Source organism: Nerophis ophidion, linkage group LG16 (genome assembly GCF_033978795.1).
Source record: "Nerophis ophidion isolate RoL-2023_Sa linkage group LG16, RoL_Noph_v1.0, whole genome shotgun sequence".
In the NCBI taxonomy this organism is placed as follows: domain Eukaryota; kingdom Metazoa; phylum Chordata; class Actinopteri; order Syngnathiformes; family Syngnathidae; genus Nerophis; species Nerophis ophidion.
The window spans coordinates 8,152,539-8,179,491 of record NC_084626.1 but is presented as its reverse complement, the minus strand read 5'-3'; the positions used below and the strand labels follow the sequence as shown (position 1 = coordinate 8,179,491).

Sequence of the window (26,953 nt, the reverse complement as noted above, 5' to 3'; positions counted from 1 at the left end):
CAAATCTTTAATCCTCGCTCAAATTAATGGGGAGATTGTCGTTTTCTCAGTCTGAATAGCTGTTTTTGTTGGAGGCTCCCATTAAAATCAATGTGAATACATGAGGCGGCATGGCGTAGTGGGTAGAGCGGCCGTGTCAGAAACCTGAGGGTTGCAGGTTCGCTTCCCACCTATTAACATCCAAAATCGCTGCCGTTGTGTCCCTTTGCCCCCGGTGCTGCTCACACTGGTGAATGAATGATGAATGAATGATTGGTGGTGGTCGGAGGGGCCGTAGGCGCAAACTGGCAGCCACGCTTCCGTCAGTCTACCCCAGGGCAGCTGTGGCTACTGATGTAGCTTACCACCACCAGGTGTGAATGAATGATGGGTTCCCACTTCTCTGTGAGCGCTTTGAGTATCCAACAATAGAAAAGCGCGATATAAATCTAATCCATTATTATTATTATTATTATGAGGAGCCCTCAACATGTGACATCATCGTCTGCGACTTCCGGTAGAGGCAGGGCTTTTCTCCAGTTGCGAACTTTATCGTGGATGTTCTCTACTAAATCCTTTCAGCAAAAATATGGCAATATCACGAAATGATCAAGTATGACACATAAAATGGACCTGCTATCCCCGTTTAAATAAGAAAATCTCATGTCAGTTGTCCTTTAAGCTTTGTCAGTGTGCCATAAGTTACCCAGTTTCTCCTAGGGCAACAACGTTAATATGTGTTTGATGAAACGTGATTATGTGCATGAGTGTATGTATGTGTATGTATTTGTATATGCACAGAATGTGGAAATTAATGTGTGTACAGTAAATGTATACAGTATGTACAGTATGTGTATATGTATGTTTGTCCAGTGAATGTATAAGTACAGTATGTGTATGTTTGTACCGTGAATGTGTGTGTAGATGGACGAACTTGGAGTATGTAGGTATGTACTGTGGGAGTGTAGGTACCTCTGTATGTTTGTTTGTATGTTTGAATAACGGTGTGTGTGTGTGTGTTTGTACGTACAATATACAAACGTGTTTGACTCCCAGTGTGCATGGGAGCCAGAGTACGGCCCCAGCCACCCAGAGAGCCCAACCCAAACAGCAGGTGTGGCGCCCAGGGAACCAGGAACCACAGGCCCCACTTTGCCAGGCCGGCCAACGACGAGAACGGCCTACCGTGCCGCCCGGAAGAGCTAGCAGACAGACGCACCCGGCAGAGGACAGGACACGAGAGAAGCGGCGGACGACCAGACCCCAAAACCAGTGAGAGACCACCTCCCACACAGGCAGAAAAGCGGGACGCCCCGCCCGGGGGGACCCAGAGACTCCCCGCAACCGGACGGGAAGACCACCCCCGCCCCACCAGCACCCGGGCCCCCACGAGCCACCCCCCACCTCCGGGGAGCATGGCGCGGCCCACACCAGGCCTCCCAACCCAAGTCGGCCGCCATGGGACCAACCAGCGCAGGGCCGCAGGAACCACCCACCCCACCCGCAGGGACCCTAACGATGGAGATGGAACAACCAGCATCCGCCCTGTCGAGTTCCCCCTCTGAGGGAGGGGGGAAAATAAAAAAAATAAAAATAACATAGCAGTCGGATGGCTTGGGGATAGAAGCTCCTCCTGAGTCTCTCCATGTTGGCCATGAGACTCCGGTAACGCTTGCCTGACTGCAGCAGTGAGAAGTAGAAGGTTTGCTGCTAGCGGGTGTATAAAATAGTCAGGAAGTGTCACGGATACAGAGGATTCTGGGTATTTGTTGTGTTACGTTTATGTAGTGTTACTCTGAGGATGTTCTCCCGAAATGTGTTTGTCTATCTTGTATTTTGTGGCTTCCCAGCGTGGCGCATATTGCTAAGAGTGTTAAAATTGTTTATATCACAACCATTAGTGTACTCTGTGTCACCCAGTATGCCTTGCAGTCGTGTGCGTGTTACCGTGGAAGCCACACACAACATGATGCTGGACTGACAAGCAGATCGTACATGTTGTAAAAGGCGAAAAAGCCAATGGCTTCATAGCACGCCCTAGTACTTATTATCCGGGTGACTGCCGGCTGTCATTCTAGAAAATAATAGCGACTCCTATTGTCTTCTTCGCTTTATGACACGGGTCTAAAATGGCTCTTTGAATGGCAAAGGATACCGATCCCAGAACCAGGTACATCAAATATTTCCGGATGGTTCAACCGCCACCCGCCCGAATCTAATTAAAATCTATTTTTCCGTCATGTCACCCGCCCGACCCGCTGTTTATCCGCGGACTTCGCGGATGAGACCGCAAACTGCGCATCTCTAGTGAGAAGAGGCAATCCTCTTGGCCTTGGATTTACACCGCTTGGTGTAGATGTTGCAGATGGTTGGGAGCACACCTCCGATGGTGCGCTCGGCTGATCTGGCCACTCTCTGCAGTCTGTTGCGGTCGTGTGCGGTGCTATTCCCATACCAGGAGGTGATGTTTCCAGTCATGACACTCTCTGTTGTGCATGAGTAGAAGTTTCTGAGGATCTTGTGGTTTACCTTAAACTTCCTTAGTCTCCTGAGGAAGTACAGACGCTGTCGTGCCTTTTTCACCACTTTGTCTGTGTGTGTGGTCCAGGACAAGTCTTCTGATACCATCACTCCAAGGTATTTGAAGTTGGTAACTCACTCGACCGGCGTCCCGTCCATGCTGAGTGGACTGTAGTTCCTTGCCCCCCGTCTCCTAATATCCACTATGATCTCTTTGGTCTTGCTGACGTTCAGGGCGAGGTGGTTCTCCTGACACCACAGTGCCAGGCTCTTCACTTCACTCAGGTAGGCCGTCTCATCGTTTCCGGAGATCAGGCCCACCACAGCTGTGTCGTCAGCAAATTTCATAATGGAGTTGGTTGTGTTTTTAGCTGAACTGTAGTCTATTATAACAGCATTCTCACAATGTTCCCCTGCTTTTTGTCCACGTGTGTTGTCGCGGTATGCAATACGTGTGCGATTGCCTCGTCAGTTGACCTGTTTGGGCGGTATGCAAATTGCAGGGGGTCTATAGTGGGGGGGAGGAAAGAGCATATGTTGTATTTGATTAGCTTCTCAAAGCACTTCATGGCTATGGGGGTAAGGGCTACGGGGCAGTAGTCGTTGAGGCAGGCTGTGGCAGATTTCTTTGGAACCTGGACATTAGTGGATTTTTTCAGACAGGTGGGGATGACGGACTGTTCAAGGGACAGATTGGTATTCACCCTCTTAAAGGTTCACTACCTTCACTACTTCACTAACTTCTCCTCTATGACCTGCCACCTTATTGTGGTAGAGGAGATTGCGTGTCCCAATGATCCTAGGAGCTATGTTGTCCGGAGGCTTTATGCCCCTTGGTAGGGTCTCCCAAGACAAACAGGTCCTAGGTGAGGGATCAGACAACAAGTAGCTCGAAGAGCTCTTATGAAGAAAACAAACGAAGGACCCAGATTTCCCTCGCCCGGACGCGGGGCACCGCAGCCCCCCTCTGGAGCCAGGCCTGGAGGTGAGGCACGATGGCGGGCAGAGCCCGAAGAGGCAACGTGGGTCCCCTCTCCATTGGGCTCCCCACCCATAGCAGGGGCCATAGAGGTCGGAAGAGCTGGACGAAGTGGCTGGGAAGAGGAACGTTTGGGCTTCCCTGCTTAGGCTGCTGTCCCTGCGACCCGACCTTGGATAAGAAGAAGAAAATGGATGGATGGATGGAGAGATACTTCACTAACTGCTTCTGTGACGAACTCGCATGGCTGCAGTTGTAGTGACCCCAAGATGCAGGAACCAGGAGAGTGAAGATCAGGTCAAATGATTTTAATTCACTCAAACAGAGATTGAAGCAGTCGTGCATGTAAGGTTCAAAATATAAATCAATCCCGAGCCCTGAGGAGCATGCGAGGCAGGCATAAATACAAACCGCGTTTCCACATGAGTTGGGAAATTGTGTTAGATGTAAATATAAACGGAATACAATGATTTGCAAATCCTTTTCAACCCATATTCAATTGAATGCACTACAAAGACAAGACATTTGATGTTCAAACTCATAAACTTTATTTTTTTTGGGCAAAAAATAATTAACTTAAGAGTTCCATGGCTGCAACACGTGCCAAAGTAGTTGGGAAAGGGCATGTTCACCACTGTGTTTCATCCCCTTTTCTTTTAACAACACTTAATAAACCTTTGGGAACTGAGGAGACACATTTTTTAAGCTTTTCAGGTGGAATTCTTTCCCATTCTTGTTTTATGTACAGCTTAAGTTGTTCAACTCCGTTGTGGTATTTTAGGCTTAGTAATGCGCCACACATTTTCAATGGGGGGACAGGTCTGGACTACAGGCAAGCCAGTCTAGTACCCGCACTCTTTTACTATGAAGCCACGCTGTTGTAATAAGTGACTTGGCATTGTCTTGCTGAAATAAGTAAGGGCGTCCATGATAATGTTGCTTGGATGGTTGTTCCAAAACCTGTATGTAACTTTCAGCATTATGGTGCCTTCACAGATGTGAAGTTACCCATGCCTTGGGCACTAATACACCCCCATACTATCACAGATGCTGGCTTTTGAACTTTGCACCTAGAACAGTCCTGATGGTTCTTTTCCTCTTTGGTCCGGAGAACACGACGTTCACTGTTTCCAAAAAACTATTTGAAATGTGGACTCGTAAGGCCACAGAACACTTTCCCACTTTGCAGCAGTCCATCTTAGCTGAGCTCGGGCCCAGCGAAGCCGACGGGGTTTCTGGGTGTCGTTGATAAATGGTGTTGGCTTTGCACAGTAGTTTTAACTTGCACTTACAGATGTAGCGACAAACTGTAGTTACTGACAGTGGTTTTCTGAAGTGTTCTTGAGCCCATGTGGAGATATCCTTTACGCACTAATGTCCTTTTTTGATGCAGACCCGCCTGAGGGAAAGAAGGTCTGTTATATCATTGCTTACGTGCAGTGATTTCTCCAGATTCTCTGAACCCTTTGATGGTATTACTGACCGTAGATGGTGAAATTCCTAAATTCCTTGCAATAGCCGTTTGAGAAATGTTGTTCCTAAACTGTTTGACGATTTGCTCACGCATTTGTTCACAAAGTGATAACCGTTTCCCGATCCTTGTTTCTGAATGACTTAGCATTTCACGGAAGTTGCTTTTCTAGCCAATCATGGCACCCACCTGTTCCCAATTAGCCTGCACACCTGTGGGATGTTCCAAATTAGTGTTTGATGAGAATTCCTCAACTTTATCAGTATTTATTGTCACCTTTCCCAACTTCTTTGTCACATGTTGCTGGCATCAAATTCTAAAGTTAATGATTATTTGCAAAAAAAAAAAAATGTTTCAGTTTGAACATGAAATATGTTGTCTTTGTAGCATATTCAACTGAATATGGGTTCAAAATGATTTGCAAATCATTGTATTCCGTTTATATTTACATCCAACACAATTTCCCAACTCATATGGAAACAGGGTTTGTAAAATTCTGCTGATTGGCACAAGGTGTGGCCCGGCTGCCAATCAGCCGCAGGTGAGGGGAAAACAGCGCTCATTGAAGACATGCAGAAAATGGAAGTCAAAATAAGAGCACTGATGGGAAATAAACACAAAACAAGGAAGCACAAACAGAAATGAAGTGACAGATTGTCACAGCTTCTTTGCTTTCACTTTTTGTATCATATTTGTACGTCATATTCACTGATGCTTTTCTGTTGTTATTGTTATTGTTGTTGTTATTATAGCCTCTCTGTTTTATCCCCCTCTTGTCCTTGCAATTCCCAACCTCGTCTTCCTTTTTTTTGTCTTTCTATCCCCTTCTCTTTCTGCGCCAAACATTAATATAAATCAATTTAATAAAGTTAAATAACAATAGAAGTTTCCGACACCTCTCTTTTGTTAAGTACATATGTACAAAAAATATGGGCATCTATGTCAACAATATGATTTGCCTGACAGACAAAAAAAAAGAAAAAAATGTATGTATACATAATGTGACAATGTCAGACAAGTAGAAATGCACAGAGCCATGTTTGTTTACAGCGAAAGTCACTGATTCTTCTTATTCTACTTCCATTTATGATATGTGCTGCGCATGTCAAAATAATGTATTTAGACTTAAGGTGTGATGCATGAAAATCCACGTCAAGATTGCATCATTCATTTCAGAGTCCATGTCCATTCTAATCCGAATTATGATAAGATTAAATACTTTTTGGCCATGTACAGGTGGCTACTTACAGAGCATGACGTAACCAGGAATGTGTTAGAAGTAAAAATTGTATATAAAGCGCCTTGTCATTCCTCCATCCATCCATTTTCTACCGCGTGTCCCGTCCGGGGTCTCGGTGGGTCGCTGGTGCCTATCTCAGCTGCATTCGAGCGGAAGGCGGAGTACACCCTGGACAAGTCGCCACCTCATCGCAGGGCCAACACAGATAGACAGACAACATTCACACTCACATTCACACACTAGGGCCAATAGTGTTGCCAATCAACCTATCCCCAGGTGCATATTTTTGGCGGTGGGAGGAAGCTTCAGTACCCGGAGGGAACCCATGTAAACTAAATAAATAAACTAAACTAAACGCAGTCACGGGGAGAACATGCAAACTCCACACTGAAAGATCCCGAGCCTGGGATTGAACCCAGGACAACTCAGGACCTTCGTATTGTGAGGCACATGCACTAACCCCTGTAGCACCGTGCTGCCCGCTTTGTCGCAATGATTTACAATTGACATGCGCTTCTTCATGCAAATTGCCCCGCCCCACCCACAGATCACAAAGCCCGACACATAGCGCATTTAGAACGGAGCAAGCTCGATCCCCATGAACAGAACCTGACCGACGTGACAACGGTATTGTAAACACAGTTTCACATCAGTTTAATTCAGGTGAAACAACATTAATTACGTCAGTATGAAATGTTAACAGTAGTTTGACCGCACATTTTGGATAGAATGATGTATAAAGTAAAAGTGGATTTAATTGTGTTATGTTGTACATGACCAAAGATCGTATTTTGAGAGAGGAAGATCTACGGCATGCCTGGGCAATTATTTTGACTCGGGGGGCCAAATTTTGAGAAGAAAAATATGTCTGGGGGCCGGTATATCTGATTTTTAGGAACACCAATACAAAACCTCACAATAATGTCTGATAGAAAGCTAAAAATGTTATGACAGACTGCCTTAAAAAACAGAATGGAATTTTATTTTTTTTACTGAATGAGACACCCAGAATGTACATAAAAATAAAGAACGTGGGATTTACAATATTAACTATGAAAGATAAAACATTGAATATTGACAACATGGGAACGTCACACACCCACTCGATTGACATATTTTACAATCGAGCGAAACACGACAAAAATGCAGAAACACAGCGAAATATGAACGCGAAAAAACCCCACCCACAATCTGATATATTACTAAGCTTTACAACTTTGTTGTAAAAATCTCCTTCCGCGCCAGTCCCTGACACTTGCATTTCAGGCGCTGTGGAAACAAACCACACCCACACAGCTTGGTGCCTCGTCTGAGCAGCTATGACTTAGATTACCATAGTAACTCGTATATCATACAAAAGTGCAGATCCCAACCATTGAATTACTTTGTATAGTTCAAGACTTACGGTACTTTAAAACATTACTGCACATTATTAATACAGTTTCCATCTTAAAGATCCCAAAAAATTATTTGGGAATGTCCGGCGGGCCAGATTGAAAAGCTTGATGAGCCGCAGCATGTGGCCCCCAGGCCTTAATTTCCCCAGGTCTGATCAACGGCATAATGATGTACAGCACACACAATGTCCTACACAAAGTACATTTGCAGTCAGTCATATTATCTTCTTTTTGTTACTTAAAAATTATAGAGGACATGACCTTGGTGTCCTCCAGAGCAGTCACAGCCATGCCATGGTGCTGCTCGACTTAACTTAAAATCAGTGGGGATGCGTGTAGGCGGGGTGGAGCCCCAGTGCGATCATATCCTATGTTTTGTTGTGATCGGTGTTCAGGTTGCCTCACTTTGCAGTGTAGTTCGCCTCCCTGTTTGGTCCTGGACTCATCACACTTGACCAATTGAAAATGAAAAATGTGAAGGCACCCTTCGGGAGATGTTTGTTGTTTTGGGTGTATGAGGTTGTATACACATACTGTAGCAATCGGGGCACGACTTCATGCATATCATTAAGAGATTTAGTTGGTCAGCTTACAAAAATATAACCTGTGCATGTTTTTGTAATAACGTTAATTTGGTGTTTACGGCGGTCACTCGCCCTGTCTCGTCAACACATGCAAGCGGGGAGCTCGTACACACCCACAAAAACAGTCTAAGAGATACGATGAACAATTTGCAGTCATTGCGTTGTAATGATGGACCAGGGATCGCAACCCAAATGTTGAAAGAGGACCACAAATACAAAAAAGTAATCGTTCTGAAGCTGCAAAAAATTAAAAGACAGATAAGTGTTATGATGATGGCAACACATGATGTAAGTGTCTGTATTAGCTATATTAGTCTACTATCAAAATTACTTTAAATGTATTATATAAGTGTTTTAATGCTGGCAACACATGATCTAAGTGTCTATATAAGCCTACTATCAAAATTACAATGTATCGCACGCTGACGCAAACCTTGGTTGACAGAAATGTTAAAATGTAATATTTACTCTACACATTTTTACAACATTGAAAAACATTAGTAAAACTTCTCAGAGGGTGAGATAACTCCTGGAAAGGACTATCTTTGAATGGCCAAAGGTATAGATGTGTGTGTCCAAATTAAAAGAACGGGAGGCTGTCTTCTTCTAATGGATTTATTACAATCTTTTCAAGCTGGGTAACATTTGCTGAGGTTTGGAACAACATGGCAAAAACAACTATGATAAATGGAGCCAATATTACATACAGCTAATGTGTCATGAAACATGGAAAAATAAACTAAATACACAGAGGACATGAGTAAAAAAATTAAATGAGCTCAAATATACCTATAAACGAGGCAAAATATATGTACATACAGCTAACCTGAATAGCATGTTAGCATCAGTGACCAAACATGCCTGATTAGCACTTCACACATATCAATAATTTTAACAAAGCTCACCTTTGTGTATTAACGCACAGTATACAATGTTTGGTGAACAAAATGAGACAAAGAGACAGTGGCATAAAACACGTCTTTTTGTGGAAGCGTAGGAGAAAGTTATACATGTAAACAAACTCTTGAGTCACAGTCCACACAACGGTGAGTTTGAGGGTCGCTCGCCAAATACTCTCATCAATGAAGCATAAACACAAACATAAACAGTGGGCTTTCTAACAATTAGGAAGGAGTGCGTCGTGTTTCTCCTTCTACAAAAAACATATTACAACAAAAAACATTTTTCACCCCATTTCTTTTCCATTTCCATACATTTTTGAAAAAGCTAATGAGCCGCATGTGGCTCTTTAGCCAAGGGTTGCTGACCTCCGTGATAGACATACAGTGACAGCTGTTAATAGCTATCCAAATTGTTATAATTAGCTAATAACACATAAAGCTAAAACGCGTGTATGTACTTACATCATTACGTGTGAGAAGCCTAAAAGGGATATGTCGTGGTAGATACATTGGAAATGTAGTGCCCTCTAGGCCAGTGTTTTTCAACCACTGTGCCGCGGCACACTAGTGTGCCATGAGATACAGTCTGGTGTGCCGTGGGAGATGATCTCCATCCATCCATCCGTTTCCTACCGCTTATTCCCTTTGGAGCTGCCGGGGGCGCTGGAGCCTATCTCAGCTACAATCGGGCCTCCACAAGTCGCCACCTCATCACAGGAGAGATGATCTAATTTCAACTATTTGGGTTAAAAATATTTTTTGCAAACCAGTAATCATAGTCTGCAAATTATGTGTTGTTGTTGAGTTTCGGTGCTGTCTAGAGATCGACAGAGTAACCGTGTAATAGTCTTCCATATCAGAAGGTGGCAGCCGGTATCTCACTGCTTTGTAGATGTCGGAAACAGTGGGAGGCAGCGAGCAGGTCAACCAAAAGTTAAACAAAAGGTGAGTGCCACTAGGGTTAGGGAAGGCTATGCAGAACGAAACAAAAACTGAACTTGCTATAAAGTAAACAAAAACAGAATGCTGGACAAAAGCAAATACTTACTTTCGAGCAAAGACGGCGTCCACAATGTTCATCCAAACATGCCATGACAATCCACAATGTCCCCACAAAGAAGGATAAAAACTGAAATATTCCTCATTGGTAAAACAAAGAAGACGTGGGTAATATCGCTCAAAGGAAGACATGAAACTGCTAGAGCAGGGGTGTAAAACGTAAGGCACGCGGGCCGGATTAGGCCCGCGACCAGGTTTTATCTGGCCCGCGGGATGAGTTTGCTAAGTATACAAATTAAGCTGGAATTTTTGAATGAAAGAAACAGCTCTGCTACATGTGTCTACTGGATGTTGCAATAGCAATTCGTTGTATCTCTGTAGATCAGGGGTCGGCAACCCGCGGCTCTTGGATCACTCTGATGTGGCTCAGGTGCATACTTGCCGACCCCCCCATTTTTCCGGGAGTTTTACGGATTTCAGTGCCTCTCCCAGAAATCTCCCCAGGATAACATTCTCAGATTTTCATCCAGACAACAATATTGAGGGCGTGCCGTGATGGCAATGCTTTAAACATCCTCTCGACCATGCCGTCGCGTCCGCTTTAATACTATGCCAACTGAGTGCCGGCCGGCCAAATCTAGAGTGCAGCTGCCGACTCAACGCACAAGCAACTGCAAGGCATTCTTGTTCAACAGCCATACAGGTTACACTGAGGGTTGTGATATAAACAACTTTAACACTCTTACTAATATGCGCCACACTGTGAATCCACACCAAACAAGAATGACAAACACATTTCGGGAGAACATCCGCACTGTAACACAACATAAACACAACAGAACAAATACCCAGAATCCAATGCACCCTTAATTCTTCCGGGCTACATTATACATCCCCCCACCCCTCCGTGCGTCAGTTGAGGTGGGCGAGGTTGGAGGGGGGCGGGGTTTGGTGGTAGCGGGGGTGTATAATGTAGCCTGGAATAGTCCGGGATACATGGGATTCTGGGTATTCGTTCTGTTGTGTTTATGTTGTGTTACAGTGCGGGTGTTCTCCCGAAATGTGTTTGTCATTCTTGTTTGGTGTGGGTTCACAGTGTGGCGCATATTAGTAAGAGTGCTGAAGTTGTTTATATCAGAACCATCAATGTAACCTGTATGGCTGTTGAGCAAGTATGCATTGCAGTCGCTCATGTGTGTCTGCAGAAGCTTCATACAACATGTGAATGAGCTGGTAAGCTGTTTGTTACGGTTGTAGAGGGCGCTAAACGCATTGTCATCATAGCCCGCCCTTAATATTGTTGTTTGGGTGAAAACCAGCAGACAGTCGAGAGAAAGGTTGCTCTGAAACTCGGTAGTCTCCCGGAAAAATTTAGATGGTGGCCATATGTGATGTTGTCAAGCGGCATTCAAATAAAACTTGCAGGCCGCACTAATATAACATTTTCATATTAAGGTGCGGGCCGCATGTCTGAGACCCCTGGTTAATACATAGTACAAAGCAAAACAAAACTTTGTACGCTGTGTTATTTAATTTTAAATTTCAAAAGTGTCTTGTGGCTCCCATAGTTTTTTTTATTTTGTGAAACGGGTCAAAAAGGCTCTTTAAGTAGAAAAGGTTGACGACCACCGGTGTAGATGATGGTATATATGTACAAAATAAACCACATGATGTTAGTACATCAATCGAGGAAAATGATCAAACTACTACATACATGGCATACTTTAATTTGATTTTGATATTTTTTTATCTTGATAGATTGAAAAAGAACACCATTGAGTTGACTGATGAACATTATCACATCATTCATTCAGAAAATGTAATAACGACAAATAAAAATAGAATACTATTAACCGCAACATGTAAAAAAAACAACATTATGATTTGTACATTTTTAGAATTTGCTTCTTCTATTTTCAAACACAGAAAACAATCTGAAGGTGTCTTTATTTTTAAGTTATCGTTCAGGGATTTTACCAGTCCGGCCCACTTGGGAGTAGATTTTTCTCCATTTGGCCCCTGATCTAAAATGAGTTTGACACCTCTGTGCCAGAGGAAAATACCAAAAAAAAGACAAAAAGACAAAATAGGAGCGCAAGACAAGAACTAAAACACTACACAAGGAAGAATACCAAAAAACTCAAAATAAGTCACGGTGTGATGTAAGAGGTTATGTCAGTACACCTACTTTGAGACAAGAACTATATTGATGCATGGTTGGTTATGGTTTGAATTCATATCCAACAATTGCGACAACAACTTTATATTGTCAACTGACTTTCGTTTTTTAATGATGTCTGCTGGTAGTGTGCCTGCGGATTTTTTCAACGCAAAAAATGTGCTTTGGCTCAAAAAAGGTTGAAGAACACTGCTCTAAGCATCTGTGTACATGCTGCAACAGCCCCTTTAAGCATCCATCCATCCATTTCCTACCGCTTATTCCCTTTCGGGGTCACGGGGGGCGCTGGCGCCTATCTCAGCTACAACCGGGCGGAAGGCAGGGTACACCCTGGACGTGATACATTTTTAGGACAGTGTAAAATAAAATGCATGAAGGAATGAGATAAAATGCATGCATAAAGTGTTGGTTGATAAATAAGCATGCTTTCGGTAACACATGGGTAATTCTCATTGCAGGTTCATGTCTCTGATGGTGAGCGGAGAGAATAGAAATCCCTGGAGCTGCGTGCGTGTGCACGATGACCTAGAAATGAGACACGTACAACGTGCGCGGGTGGGCACCACACATTCACTGTGCACGTTGTTGATTGCGTATCACCCTAAGACTCAATTGGAATTTAAAGGGGACGTTGTAAAGAAATTAACGCGCGCGTGTGTTTGTGTGTGTGTCTCGATCTCTTTAATTGTCTCGATCCACGACGATGAATCCCACCGTGATTATTATCGTCAACCATTTTTAGATGACCTTCGAACCTGTCAACAGTATTAACGTTTCATTAATCGTTGATTAAACTGCTGGAAAGGCGCGCGTGGCAAATGGAGGTGGGAGGGGTGGAGGTGGGGCTTTGTTCGTGTCCTCCATCAACATTCCTTACAATCATCTTTTTTTTCATTATTGGAGAGTCCGCCGTGCGTGTGTAAGCGCAGTAGGCGGACCTCTGTCTTCTTTACGTCCCACTTTGGAGGAGATTACAGCCGCCATAGAGTAAAACGCGGGGAACCACATGCCATAAACGCACTAGAAGTCGGACAGGCAGGACCACACGCAACTGGCTCTCGTGAGGACATTTTCCACAGCCGAAGGACACCTAATCAGGTAAGACACCGCGGTGAGCTAACGGCACCGTGTCCATCGTGACGTCACGCCAGACGACAAAATGGTCATTTAAGACCATTTTATTAAAAAAACAACAAAACAAATCACAAGAGGCATACTGTTTTCCAAATAACCGCACGAGGACAAAGTTGGCCGGAAGTAGTGACCATATACGGGCTCTTAAAGTCTTTTGTAGCGCACAATCAAGAGTGATGTCACAGTGAGGTCACAGTTTTTACATGCTTGAGTTTTTACCAATGATTTCCAAAATACCACCCAGAGGCCACTTGCACCCCATAGCTTTTTTTTTGTTACCCACAGAGTATTGTAAACATAGAACTAAATTAAAATATGTTTTTAATGTTACTACTAATTCCTACGGGTTTCCCAATCGGATATTGAATTTCTATCTGATATTAGCAACAACAACATGTATTGGATAATATTGGCTTGCATGTAAAATCTCCTATATAAGCGCTCTGATACAAGCAGTCCTGCAGCGTGTTTACTTGTGCAAAGCTGGACAGCCAGTTTACATTTAAATGTCCTCCTATAAGCACACAAGGTTGCTCTTTTCTTATATTTTGGTCAAGTTATTTACAAACCCTGTTTCCATATGAGTTGGGAAATTGTGTTGGATGTAAATATAAACAGAATACAATGATTTGCAAATCATTTTCAACCCATATTCAGTTGAATATGCTACAAAGACAACATATTTGATGTTCAAACTGATAAACTTTTTTTTGTTGCAAACAATCATTAACTTTAGAATTTGATGCCAGCAACACGTGACAAAGAAGTTGGGAAAGGTGGCAATAAATACTGATACATTTGAGGAATGCTCATCAAACACTTATTTGGAACATCCCACAGGTGTGCAGGCTATTTGGGAACAGGTGGGTGCCATGATTGGGTATTAAAACAGCTTCCCAAAAAATGCTCAGTCTTTCACAAGAAAGGATGGGGCGAGGTACACCCCTTTGTCCACAACTGTGTGAGCAAATAGTCAAACAGTTTAAGTTTCCCAACGTTTCTCAAAGTGCAATTGCATGACATTTAGGAATTTCAACATCTACGGTCCATAATATCATCAAAAGGTTCAGAGAATCTGGAGAAATCCCTCCACGTAAGCGGCATGGTCAGAAACCAACATTGAATGACCGTGACCTTCGATCCCTCAGACGGCACAGTATCAAAAACCGACATCAATCTCTAAAGGATATCACCACATGGGTTCAGGAACACTTCAGAAAACCACTGTAACTAAATACAGTTGGTTGTTAAATCTGTAAGTGCAAGTTAAAGCTCTCCTATGCAAGGCGAAAGCCATTTATCAACAACATCCAGAAACGCCAGCGGCTTCTCTGGGCCTGAGATCATCTAAGATGGACTGATGCAAAGTGTAAAAGTGTTCTGTGGTCTGACGAGTCCACATTTCAAATTGTTTTTGAAAATATTTGACATCGTGTCATCCGGACCAAAGGGGAAGCGAACCATCCAGACTGTTATTGACGCAAAGTTCAAAAGCCAGCATCTGTGATGGTATGGGAGTGCATTAGTGCCCAAGGCATGGGTAACATACACATCTGTGAAGGCACCATTTATGCTGAAAGGTACATACAGGTTTTGGAACAACATATGCTGCCATCTAAGCGTAATTTTTTTCATGGACGCCCCTGCTTATTTCAGCAAGACAATGCCAAGCCACATTCAGCACGTGTTACAACAGCGTGGATTCGTCTAAAAAAAGAGTGCGGGTACTTTCCTGGCCCGCCTGCAGTCCAGACCTGTCTCCCATCGAAAATGTGTGGCGCATTATGAAGTGTAAAATACGACAACAAAACCCCGGACTGTTGAACGACTTAAGCTGTACATAAAAAAAGAATGAGAAATAATTCCACTTTCAAAGCTTCAACAATTAGTTTCCTCAGTTCCCAAATGTTTATTGAGTGTTGTTAAAAGAAAAGGTGATGTAACACAGTGGTGAACATGCCTTTTCCCAACTACTTTGGCACGTGTTGCAGCCATGAAATTTTAAGTTAATTATGATTTGCAAAAAAAAAAAAAAGTTAATGGGTTTGAACATCAAATATCTTATCTTTGTAGGGGGCCCATGTTGGTCCGCGAGTGTCCCCTAGAAGGCCACCAAAAAAATGTGTTTCACAGCTGTGGTCCATATGGGCTGCAGCGGTACTCCGTTGTAATACACTTTCAACCATTTGTTGCAGTAATACCACCCTCAAACAAACAGAGTAAGTCTGGAGCTAACATACTAGAGAAGTTTCTTAAGCGCACAAATAATGACTTAAGTGGTGTATCTGTATTTAGGGTCCGCCAGGCCCATTGCAAAAGGACTCGAAACTGTAACGTTTTATTATTATTATTATTATTTTATTTGCAATTGTATTTTAGTGAGAGTTCAATCAAGAAGCATATATGTTATTTATTATTCATGTAGCTATCATTTATTTATTTTAGCACTGCGCAATTGTATGCAAAATTATTTTTCATCAGTTTTTATGAGTCCCTTTCTTTTAAAGTATTTTTGTTTAGTATTTATTTTTGTAATCAGCCTGACCTAAACTTTGATAATAGTCTTTGTAATTATCATGCTTTCATATCATTTGACAAGGGTGTAAACTCTAAGTAGGATGTATATTATTAATGAATATGATTAAAATCAAAAGTAAGTTTACTGTTTCAGTATAGTGAAAAAGGTTAACCACCCCTGATTAAGACTGCAAATGGTTCAGTTGGGACTGCACGATAAAAGGACTACAGATGGAAATTAGCATGGTGCTAAATCTGGTGCAGCTATCTTCTTAACAGCACGATGTTCTTCAAATAAACAAATACAAGCAAACAAACTGAATCAACAGTGTCTCTGCTGGTTGCAACATAAAAGTTCATCCAATATATAGAAATGGATGGATGGATGGATAGCCTAAATGAAAGCACATAAAAAAAATACAATTTCCAATTTAAAACCACCGATAATTTAAGGTAATTTCTCCTTCAGACTCAAATGATGTAAGATTAAGCGGCCGTGTAGATGTTTGACAGGCCTGTGGTCCCTGGAGGAACCAGCAGGAGACCAAGTCCAGCACTTTTGCCTGATGAGTCAGATGACGGTCTTAGGGCAGCAGGTGGCTGCCGGACTTGACATGCTGAGCAAGAACTGGTATCTGATCTCTCTTCTCTGTGGTCTCCACATGTGTCTCTTACCCCTCACCGTTAAAGGAAAAAAACCCCAGAGGGAGTTTGCAGTGTGAGCAGGCTGATTCAGGCTCAGCTGGCATCAAGCGTGCTGCGCGCTTGATCCAGCGGGTGACTTAATTCCTTTTGGATGTTTTGAGGCCATGTCCACATGAAACTGAGCTTTTGTCATTATCAAATTATCATCATCACATAACCCGCCATAACAATCGTATTGGGATTAAGTCGGACTCATGTGAAAGCAAAACCTGAATGTATGCCAATCTCATTTTGTGCAAAGGCACATGACTAACATATGTATGCATACATACAAATCATAGCTTTATATGTTATTATACAACGATCTTGAAGTCACACTTGAATGCTGTTGAGTTTTTTTTATATTTGAAATAACAACAACAAACAAAACAATGTAATGTAAATGTTTTCACGTCAAAATGTGTAAGGTAGGCATTTAAAAAAAATATCTGTGTGTAAGCCATCAGAAAAGGAGGCAAAGCTGCTTGAGAAAAATAAAGAAAATATTTCATCAAACCTGCTCCGCATGCTACAATTATGTTTAATAGCACATCAGTGTTCCCCACAGGACTGTAATCTATTTGTGGAAGATATTGATGATGTAATTGTCTAATGTACATAATTGGCCATGACACATGCACATGTAATTTTTATGGATGCTGCGCAAGACAAAAAGTGAGCAAAAAAAATCTGAAAATCAGAACTCATGTTTTGAAATACACATTAACTTTCATGTCTTGCTTTTTTTTGTTGCTATTTTATAAAACTACACTAATGAGATTTTAGATACTCATAGATGGGGAGGGAGCCCACAGTCGGACCCTCTTCTTGTTCACGTAAATCTTCAAAAGTGTGCAATAAAACCAGGAATATTGGAATATTAGCTAGTTGCATTTTTGAAAAAGATTATCTTAAGTAGTCTGAACACTCACTAAATATAGTGTAGTGTGTGGAGAAAGAATACTTCTGTTTACCCTGCATGCCTTGCAGTGTATAGATAGGGGTCTAACTTTGAGTATATGTTGTCTACGTGTGCTTAGGCTATGGTTTTGAAACGTATAATAACTCACGATTCAATGTGATTGTGATTCTTGAGGTAGTGGTTTGATTCAGAATTGATGCAACACAATTTTCGATTCAGGCCGATTTTCATAACGTTCTGTATTATTTGATATGTTAATGATAACAAAACCTTTTCTAAACAGGTTGCAGGTTATAAACTTTCCTATTGGCTGCTGACATAAGACGTATAAGCGCAGTGAGTAAACACAGAGATAGCCTAAAAAAAACGGAGATTCTTGAAATTTCTGAATCGATCCTGAATCATAATAAATAAGAATCGTGATTTGAATGTAAGTCTTATGAGCATAGGTGTTCATTTTGCTGTCCGTGTGGCCCAGTAGGTGAAGTTGCATAATGTCTCAAGTTTCTGTTGACCTGCTGTGTCTTTGTGTAGTGTAATCGAGTATTTGCCGAACTGATAGCTGCAAATAAAGAGCACATACTAAGCGGTACTCTAACTTTAACTTCAACAAACTGATGTTTTCTTCAACCTTGTTTCTATGACTCAAACTCATCACAAAAAGGGACAAAGTCACTGAGTTGATAAGACGATCCCTCCTGTTGCTACGTCTTCTTATTCTCTGATGGCAGGCGCCACTAACCAGCCCGCCAGTGTCAAAATCCGGCCCGCGGGTAGTCCCGAGTAAAAAAAAAGAATATATATAATTTATTTTTTTCATTTTTATAATTTTTAAAATGTTTTCCTTTCTCTGCGATGAGGTGGCGACTTGTCCAGGGTGTACCCCGCCCTCCGGCCGATTGTAGCTGAGATAGGCGCGAGCGCCCCCCGCAACCCCAAAAGGGAATAAGCGGTAGAATATGGAAGGATGGATGGGTTTTCCTTTCTCGCCCATCCATCAATCAATTTTCTACCGCTTGTATTTTTTTTTAATTATAATTTTTTAAATCCATCCCAGGGGTTCCCAAACTACGGCCAACGACAGATACGGCCCACCAACGTCCAAAATCCGGCCGGCAGATAGTCCTGAGTAAAAAAAAAAGTTTTTTTGTTTAGTTTTTTTTTAAATTATGATTTTTTTATTAATCTATCTCAGGGGTCCCCAAACTACAACCCGATACGGCCGGCCAGCGTCCAAAATCCGGCCTGCGAGTAGTACGTAGAAAAAAGTCATTTTTTTAATTATAGATTTTTTATTCATCCTTTCTAGCCTGTCCATCAATCCATTTTTTACTGCTTGCTACTCTATGGGTCTTGTAGCCGCTCAGGCAAATCATATTGTCTAAAAATACATTTTCCCATCGATAACGTGACTTCATCACGATCACACCGCAATGACACAGATTATATAAAAAGTATATATATATATACAGTATATATATATATATATATATATATATATATATATGTATATATATACATATATATATATATGTGTATATATAGGAGTATATATATTTATATATTATATATATATATTATATATATATATATATATAATAAATACAGTATATATATACTGTATATATACTGTATATATATATATATATATATATGAGTATATTTATATCTCGAATTCACTGAAATTCATGTATTTCATATGTGTATATATATATATATATATATATACATATATATATATATATATATATACACATATGAAATACATGAATTTCAGTGAATATATATATATATATATATATATATGTATATATACAGCCGGCCAGCTTCCAAAATCCAGCCCGCGAGTAGTACTTAGTAAAAAGGCATTTTTTGAATTATACATTTTTAATATATCCTTTCTAGCCTGTCCAGCAATCCATTTTCTACTGCTTGTTAGTCTCTGGGTCTTGTAGCCGCTCAGGCAAATCATATTCTCTAAAAATGTATTTTCCCATCGATAACGTGACGTCATCACGATCACACCGCAATGACACAGATTATAGAAAAAGTATATATACTGTATATATATATATATATATATATATATATTTATATACATATATATACACATAAATATATATATGTATATATATATATACATAAATATATATATATACATACATATGTATATATAGGAGTGTATATATACATATATATACATACATACATATGTATATATAGGAGTATATATATATACATATATATATATATATATATATATAGTAGATTTATAGCTAGAATTCACTGAAATTCAAGTATTTCATACACATATATACAGTATATACTGTATATATATATATATATATATATATATAGTAGATTTATAGCTAGAATTCACTGAAATTCAAGTATTTCATACATATATATATATACAGTATATACTGTATATATAGTACATTGTTCTACTTACTGTACTGTACTTATTGCTTACTTAAAAATAAATAACACTTACCTTTCACTATTTGAGTTGCCTTTGTTCTGCCATTTGAGTACTGGCGAGCGATCTCTGAATCTGGGAACATATCCTTCACGGATTTGTTGAAAACATCTGTAAATGAGAACGGGATGTTGCTTGCACCTATCAGCATAGTCATCTTTGTCTCGGCATATATTACACCCTTGGGTCTCCATTTAGCAAGGTGCCCATAATACTGGGCTGTGACTGGTGCTGTGTTGCTGCCACCTTTTGCTTCTCTGACCGTTCTTGAGTGACTATATCCATTCATCCACCGTGTTCAAGGGAGAAGTCTGATCTACAAAATTCGGAGGCAGCATACCCCTTCCCCTTCGAGCTGTCCTGGATGAACGGAAATTCTTTTTCCCAATGATTTTGGAACTTGCAAGCGTACTTCTTCTTCTTACTCGTTGTTGCCACGACTGTCTCTTCTTCGATCTTTTGCTTCGTCTCCTTCTTGTGTGTGCAGTTGTGCACGCTCCAAAAGCCGTAGATGTTATAACGTGACTGGGCCAGCACGCTGTTTATATGGACGAAAAGCGAACGTGACGACAGGCTGTCCTCACTCAGATCCGCATGGACCTGGAGGGGGCGTGCCTCCAATATTGTTGTCCGTCTGTAATCAGGAGAAATTCAGGGAGAATGGTTGTCCCAAGAGATTTTCGAGACAGGCACTGGAATTCGGGAGTCTCCCGGAAAATTCGTGAGGGTTGGCATGTATGGTGGCGTCATGTTAAAGTGGTCTGGTGCGCCTACGGGTCATGGGCCATGGATGGGGCGGCCTCCTGGCCGTAGTTCCTGGTTGTCGCCTGCATGAACTGGGAGGGTATGTGCGGGCTCTCTACTCCTCCTACTTATAGCACACATATATAAGACTTTGGGGGATTGTCCTGCGGGGGGATGAGGTTGCCTCCTATGGGACTCCAATCCTCCTGTCTTGTCACTTGCTCGTCCATCCCTCAATCTTAGCTGCATATTAGACACTTAGGATTTGGGGAGATCGGCTTGGTTGGGACCCACCATGACCTTGATGTCTCCCAATTTTAAACGCAATTATTAGTTACCACAAGCATACATATCTCACTCACGCTACATTGCACACATCAATAGGGACTGGAGGTCGGCTGTAACGGCTGACCTTCAAATTTTAACTACATAGTAGACACTCTGGGGGCCTTGTACACATGCATCGGGGTGTTGGGGTTCGGGAGTGCGCCGCACCCATCATTGCCTCCTCGGCCGGCGCGGGTTGCGGGGACTGCCGTCTGGTGGCCTGTGTGAGGCTTTTATTCATTTAATATTATTTTTTATTTATTTATTTATTATTATTATTATTTATTTATTTATTCTTTTAAAGATAATTTCTCAAATGTAATTATTTATTTGTGTGGGGCGTCGCGCAAGTTTCGCTTCCTGTTGGGTGGAGTCCGTGCCCATTTGGCCCGACCTTGCGCTGTGGGCTTTGTGCTGGTGACTTGATGCGGCCCCCTTGTTTGGTCTAGATGCTGTGTCTCGGTTGTTTGAGCGGTGGTGTGTTTGTGTGGGTTTGGGTCGGGGGGGTGTGGTCTTTTGTTGGGGAGGTGTTAATGTCTCTTGTTTGCATGTTGGCGTTTGGGCTGACTGGCAGGCTGCCGCTGGCTGGCCGTGATCCTGTTGGCGTGTTGTTGCCGGTCGTAGTTTTTTCGATCGCCTTGATTTGATCGATTAGTTCTGGCTGTCTGGGGTTATTGCAGCTGCTGTTTCTGCTGCCATTTGTTCGTGGTGTGGGCGCCCGTGGCCGCTGGGTCCGCTGCAGGGGGGTGGCTGATGTTGTGACTAGTGGCAGCGCGTGCAGGTGGTGTTTGTCAGGGCTGACAAACTTGCCGGCTTCACATTTCTTTATTGTCGTGTTGGTTGGCTTGTCGGGTGTGGGTTGCCCTGCCGCGCTGCCCTTCACGCCTGGTGCCATGCCGTCGTCTGGGGTGGGATTGTCAGGGGTTGTCCCTAGGTGACAGAGGTGTGCAGGGCTTGGGGGAGGAGATCGGCTGGTTCTCAGTGGGCAGTGGGTGCCGGTGCTTGATCGCTGTCCCGCTGGCCTGTGTATGGATTTGTTGTTGGACATATATGAGCGTGTGTGTGTGTGTGCATGTATGGGTATAATTGTGTGTGTTTATAAATGTGTATACGTATGTACATATATATATATATATATATATTTCTATATATATATATATATCTATCTATATATATATATATATATATATATATATATATATATATATATATATATATATGCATATGTGTATGTGTATGTGTATGTGTATGTATATGTATGTGTATGTCCATCCATCCATCTATCTTCTTCCTCTTATCCGAGGTGAGGTCACGGGGGCAGCAGCCCAAGCAGGGAAGCCCAGACTTTCCTCTCCCCAGCCAACTTGTCCAGCTCCTCCCAGGGGATCCCAAGGCGTTCCCAGGCCAGTTGGGAGACATAGTCTTCCCAATGTGTCCTGGGTCTTACCCGTGGCCTAAACACCTCCGTAGGGATGCGTTCGAGTGGCATCCTGACCAGATGCCTGAACCACCTCATCTGGCTCTTCTCGATGTGGAGAGGAGCAGCGGCTTTACTTTAAGCTCCTACCGGATGGCAGAGCTTCTCAGCCTATCTCTAAGGGACAGCCCCGCCACCCGGCGGAGGAAACTCATTTCGGCCGCTTGTACCCGTGATCTTGTCCTTTTGGTCATGACCCAAAGTTCATGACCATAGGTGAGGATGGGATTGTAGATCGTCCGGTAAATTGAGAGCTTTGCCTTCTGGCTCAGCTCCTTCTTCATCGCAACGGATCGATACAAGATCCGCATTACTGAAGCTGAAGATCCCGGCCATATGAAGCCATCAGGACCACATCATCTGCAAAAAGCAGAGACCTAATCTCGCGAGCACCAAACCGGAACCCCTCAACGCCTTGACTGTGCCTAGAATATCTGTCCATAAAAGTTATGAACAGAATCGGTGACAAAGGACAGCCTTCGGGGAAGCCATCCCTTACTGGAAACGTGTCCGACTTAACTGCCGGCAATGTGGACCAAGCTCTGACACTGATCGTACAGGGAGCGAACTGCCACAAGCAGACAGTTCGATGCCCCATACTCTCCGAGCACCCCCCACAGGACTTCCCGAGGGACACTGTCGAATACCTTCTCCAACTCCCATGCACCCTCGAGAACCCTGCCGGGAGTATAAAGCTGGTCCACAGTTCCACGACCAGGACGAACACCACACTGTTCCTCCTGAATCCGAGGTTCGACTATGTGTCATCTCGCTGGCTCGAGGGCTGGCTGTTCCCTGCTTCTCCCGTGCCTTTTCCTCTGCCGGCGCGTCTGTCTGCGGCCTGCTGCTGGCTCTTCCGGGCGGAATGGTGGGCAGAGCTCTGGGGTTCCTGTCGCTGGCCGGCCTGGCTGCGTGGAGCCGGTGGTCACTGGTTCCCTGAGTGCCACACCTGTTGTTTGTGGGTTGGGCTCTCTGGGTGGCTGGGGCCGGACTTTGGCTCCCACACACACTGGGATTCAAATATTTTTGACATAAAAATACAGATATACTCACATACACACCGTTATTCATACAAACATACATAAGTATTTACACTCCCACATACATACAAAAATACAGTACATACCTACATACTCAAAGTAACTACATACATACTTAACACATGCACACGCTTTAGCATTAGCTAAGGATACCTATTCGGGCAGTTAGCATTTGCTATCATTGACTGTATATTTTATCATAGCATTAGCATAGAATTAGCATAGCATTAGCATAGCATTAGCATAGCATTAGCATGGAGAAGACGAGCCTGTCTGTGTTTGATTTCTACTCCGATCGGGCGACGTTGGGACCGCGGCGGACAAGATGGCTAATTTCATTTGAACTGTTTGCTGATGGAAATGGTCTGATCATCACAGAAGACACCGATGATTTCGTGAAACAGCAGCGGAGAGCACTTCTTTTGCATCATGCAGGACATCTTCTCTACGCTGGATAATACTGGAGGTGCAGCAGACTATGATTACGCTGTTGCTGCTTTGAATGGATACTTCTTGCCACAAGTAAACGCCACTTTTGCCCGCCAGACATTTCACAAAATTACACAAAATCCAAGTGAGACTGTACAAAAATTTTCCACACGTTTAAGACGTGCTGCAAAGGACTGTAGTTTTGGTGAGTGCAGGATAGTAATGATAACAATTGGATGTTTGACAGGCCTGAATCCGGATCGTCGAACCTCGGATTCAGGAGGAACAGCGTGGTTTTCGTCCTGGTCGTGGAACTGTGGACCAGCTCTATACTCTCGGCAGGGTTCTTGAGGGTGCATGGGAGTCTGCCCAACCAGTCTACATATGCTTTGTGCACTTGGAGACGGCATTCGACCGTGTCCCTTGGGAAGTCCTTTGGGGAGTGCTCAGAGAGTATGGGGTATCGGACTGTGTTATTGTGGCAGTCCGCTCCCTGTACGATCAGTGTCAGAGCTTGGTCCGCATTGCCGGCAGTAAGTCGGACACGTTTCCAGTGAGGGTTTGACTGCGTCAAGGCTGTCCTTTGTCACCGATTCTCTTCATATCTTTTATGGACAGAATTTCTAGGCGCCGTCTACGCGTTGAGGGGTTCTGGTTTGGTGGCTGCGGGATTAGATCTCTGCTTTTTGCAGATGATGTGGTCCTGATGGCTTCATCTGGCCGGGATCTTCAGCTCTCACTGGATCGGTTCGAAGCAGAGTGTGAGAATCAGCCCCTCTAAGTCTGAGTCCATGGTTCTCGCCCGGAAAAGGGTGGAATGCCATCTCCGGGTTGGGGAGGAGACCCTGCTCCAAATGGAGGAGTTCAAGTACCTCGGAGTCTTGTTCACGAGTGAGGGAAGACTGAATCGTGAGATCGACAGGCGGATCGGTGTGGCGTCTTCAGCAATGCGGACGTTGTACCGATCCGTTGTGGTGAAGAAGGAGCTGAGCCGGGAGGCAAAGCTTTCAATTTACCGGTCGATCTACGTTCCCATCCTCACCTATGGTCATGAGCTTTGGGTCATGACCGAAAGGATAAGATCTTGGGTACAAGCGGCCGAAATGAGTTTCCTCCGCCGTGTGGCCGGGCTCTCCCTTAGAGATAGGATGAGAAGCTCTGCCATCCGGGAGGAACTCAAAGTAAAGCCGCTGCTCCTCCACATCGAGAGGAGCCAGATGAGGTGGTTTGGGCATCTGGTCAGGATGCCATTCGAACGCCTCCCTAGGGAGGGGTTTAGGGCACGTCCAACCGGTAGGAGGCCACGGGGAAGACCCAGGACACGTTGGGAATACTATGTCTCCCAGTTGTCCTGGGAACGCCTCAGGATCCCCCGGGAAGAGCTAGATGAAGTGGCTGGGGACAGGGAAGTCTTGGCTTCCCTGCTTAGGCTGCTGCCCCCGCGACCCGACCTTTGATAAGCGGAGGAAGACGGATTGATCGATGGATGGATGGACAGTCTGGAAAAGGGGAGCGAGCAGAGGCGTCTGTGAACCGCGTCACACAGAAAGGAGGGAAATATCAGAAGAAAGGACATGGAAAGTTTGGCATGGACACAGAGAAAACAGACTAAACTTGCTACCCTTGCGGACATGCTGACCACTTTGGAAGTGATCCTAAATGTCCCGCACGCGGTCAAACATGCCGCAAGTGTAACGGTAAAGACCATTTTGCCAAACAATGCAAAACAAAAGGTGCAACAGGAAAAGAAAGACTGCATAACATAGAGATAGACCAACATAATTATGCTTTCATGCTAAATGACACCAACAGGTCAGAGAGGCTTGTCATGAATGTGAGAGGAGTTAGCTTGAATATGCCTATTGACTCAGGGGCTACATGTAATGTGATAGATGAAAACATATGAGAGAGAGTAAAAGCAGAGAAAATAAAATATCACTCTTATATTCCAAAATCAGAGAGAAAACTATTTTCTTCCTCATCTAACCAAACTTTTACCTATTAAAGGGGTGTTCACATGCCAATTAAAATTAGGAGAGTGCAGTGAACAAGCAGAGTTCATAGTAATCAGAGGTAATGGAGAACCTCTACTTGAAAAAAGAGTTAGCCATGAACCTAGGTTTACTGAAAATAGGGGCCAACATATCAGCAGTCTCAGCTACAATCGGGCGGAAGGCGGGGTACACCCTGTACAAGTCGCCACCTCATCGCAGGGCCAACACAGATAGACAGACAACATTCACACTCACATGTAGCTGAGATAGGCGCCAGCGCCCCCCGCGAAAAGGGAATAAGCGGTAGAAAATGGATGGATGGATGGATATCAGCAGTCACAAACCTAAAACAGTCTCTTCAGCACCAGTACCCGATTGTATTTCAGGGGGTAGGGAAGCTGAAAACAAAACAGATAAAGCTACACATAGACCCAGAGGTGACACCAGTAGCACAGCCACTCATGCACATACCCTTCAATTTACGGGCGCCTGTGGAGGCTAAGATTAAATAACTCTTAGACTTAGACATCATAGAACCGGCCGATGAACCAACATCATGGGTAAACCCAGTGGTCATCGTACCAAAGGTAAACTCTGAAATCTGACTGTGTCTAGATATGCGACAGGCAAACCTTGCAATCATCAGAGCGAGATACCCTATTCCAACAGTGGATGAACCGCTACAGGGGATAAATGGATCACTGGTGTTCAGCAAACTGGACTTACAGTGGGGCTACCACCAACTCGAATTGACCCCAGAATCGCGTGGTATTACCAGATTCGCCATCCACAATGGAGTCTACAGATACAAAAGACTTATCTTCGGCGTGTATTCAGCCAGTGAACAGTGCCAGCGTGAAATCGCTGCCGCACTTGCTAGTATAAAAAGGGGTGGAGAACATCTCGGATGATGTCATAGTTCACGCGAAGGATGAGGTATAACGCACAACGAGCAA

The 26,953-nt window shown here is 43.3% G+C and overlaps 1 protein-coding gene across 2 annotated transcripts in view; it reads left to right on the top strand.

Annotated features, from left to right (window-relative positions):
* Positions 1 to 13,111: 13,111 nt before the first annotated feature.
* Positions 13,112 to 26,953, top strand: part of LOC133570037 (sodium-coupled neutral amino acid transporter 3-like) — a 171,395-nt gene continuing 157,553 nt past the window's right edge. Inside the window, exon 1 of one of the 2 annotated variants that reach the window (XM_061922672.1) lies at positions 13,112 to 13,348. The gene's annotated coding sequence lies outside the window, so the exon portion shown is untranslated. The remainder of the gene's footprint in view (positions 13,349 to 26,953) is intronic. The other variant, XM_061922670.1, reaches the window with a different exon arrangement.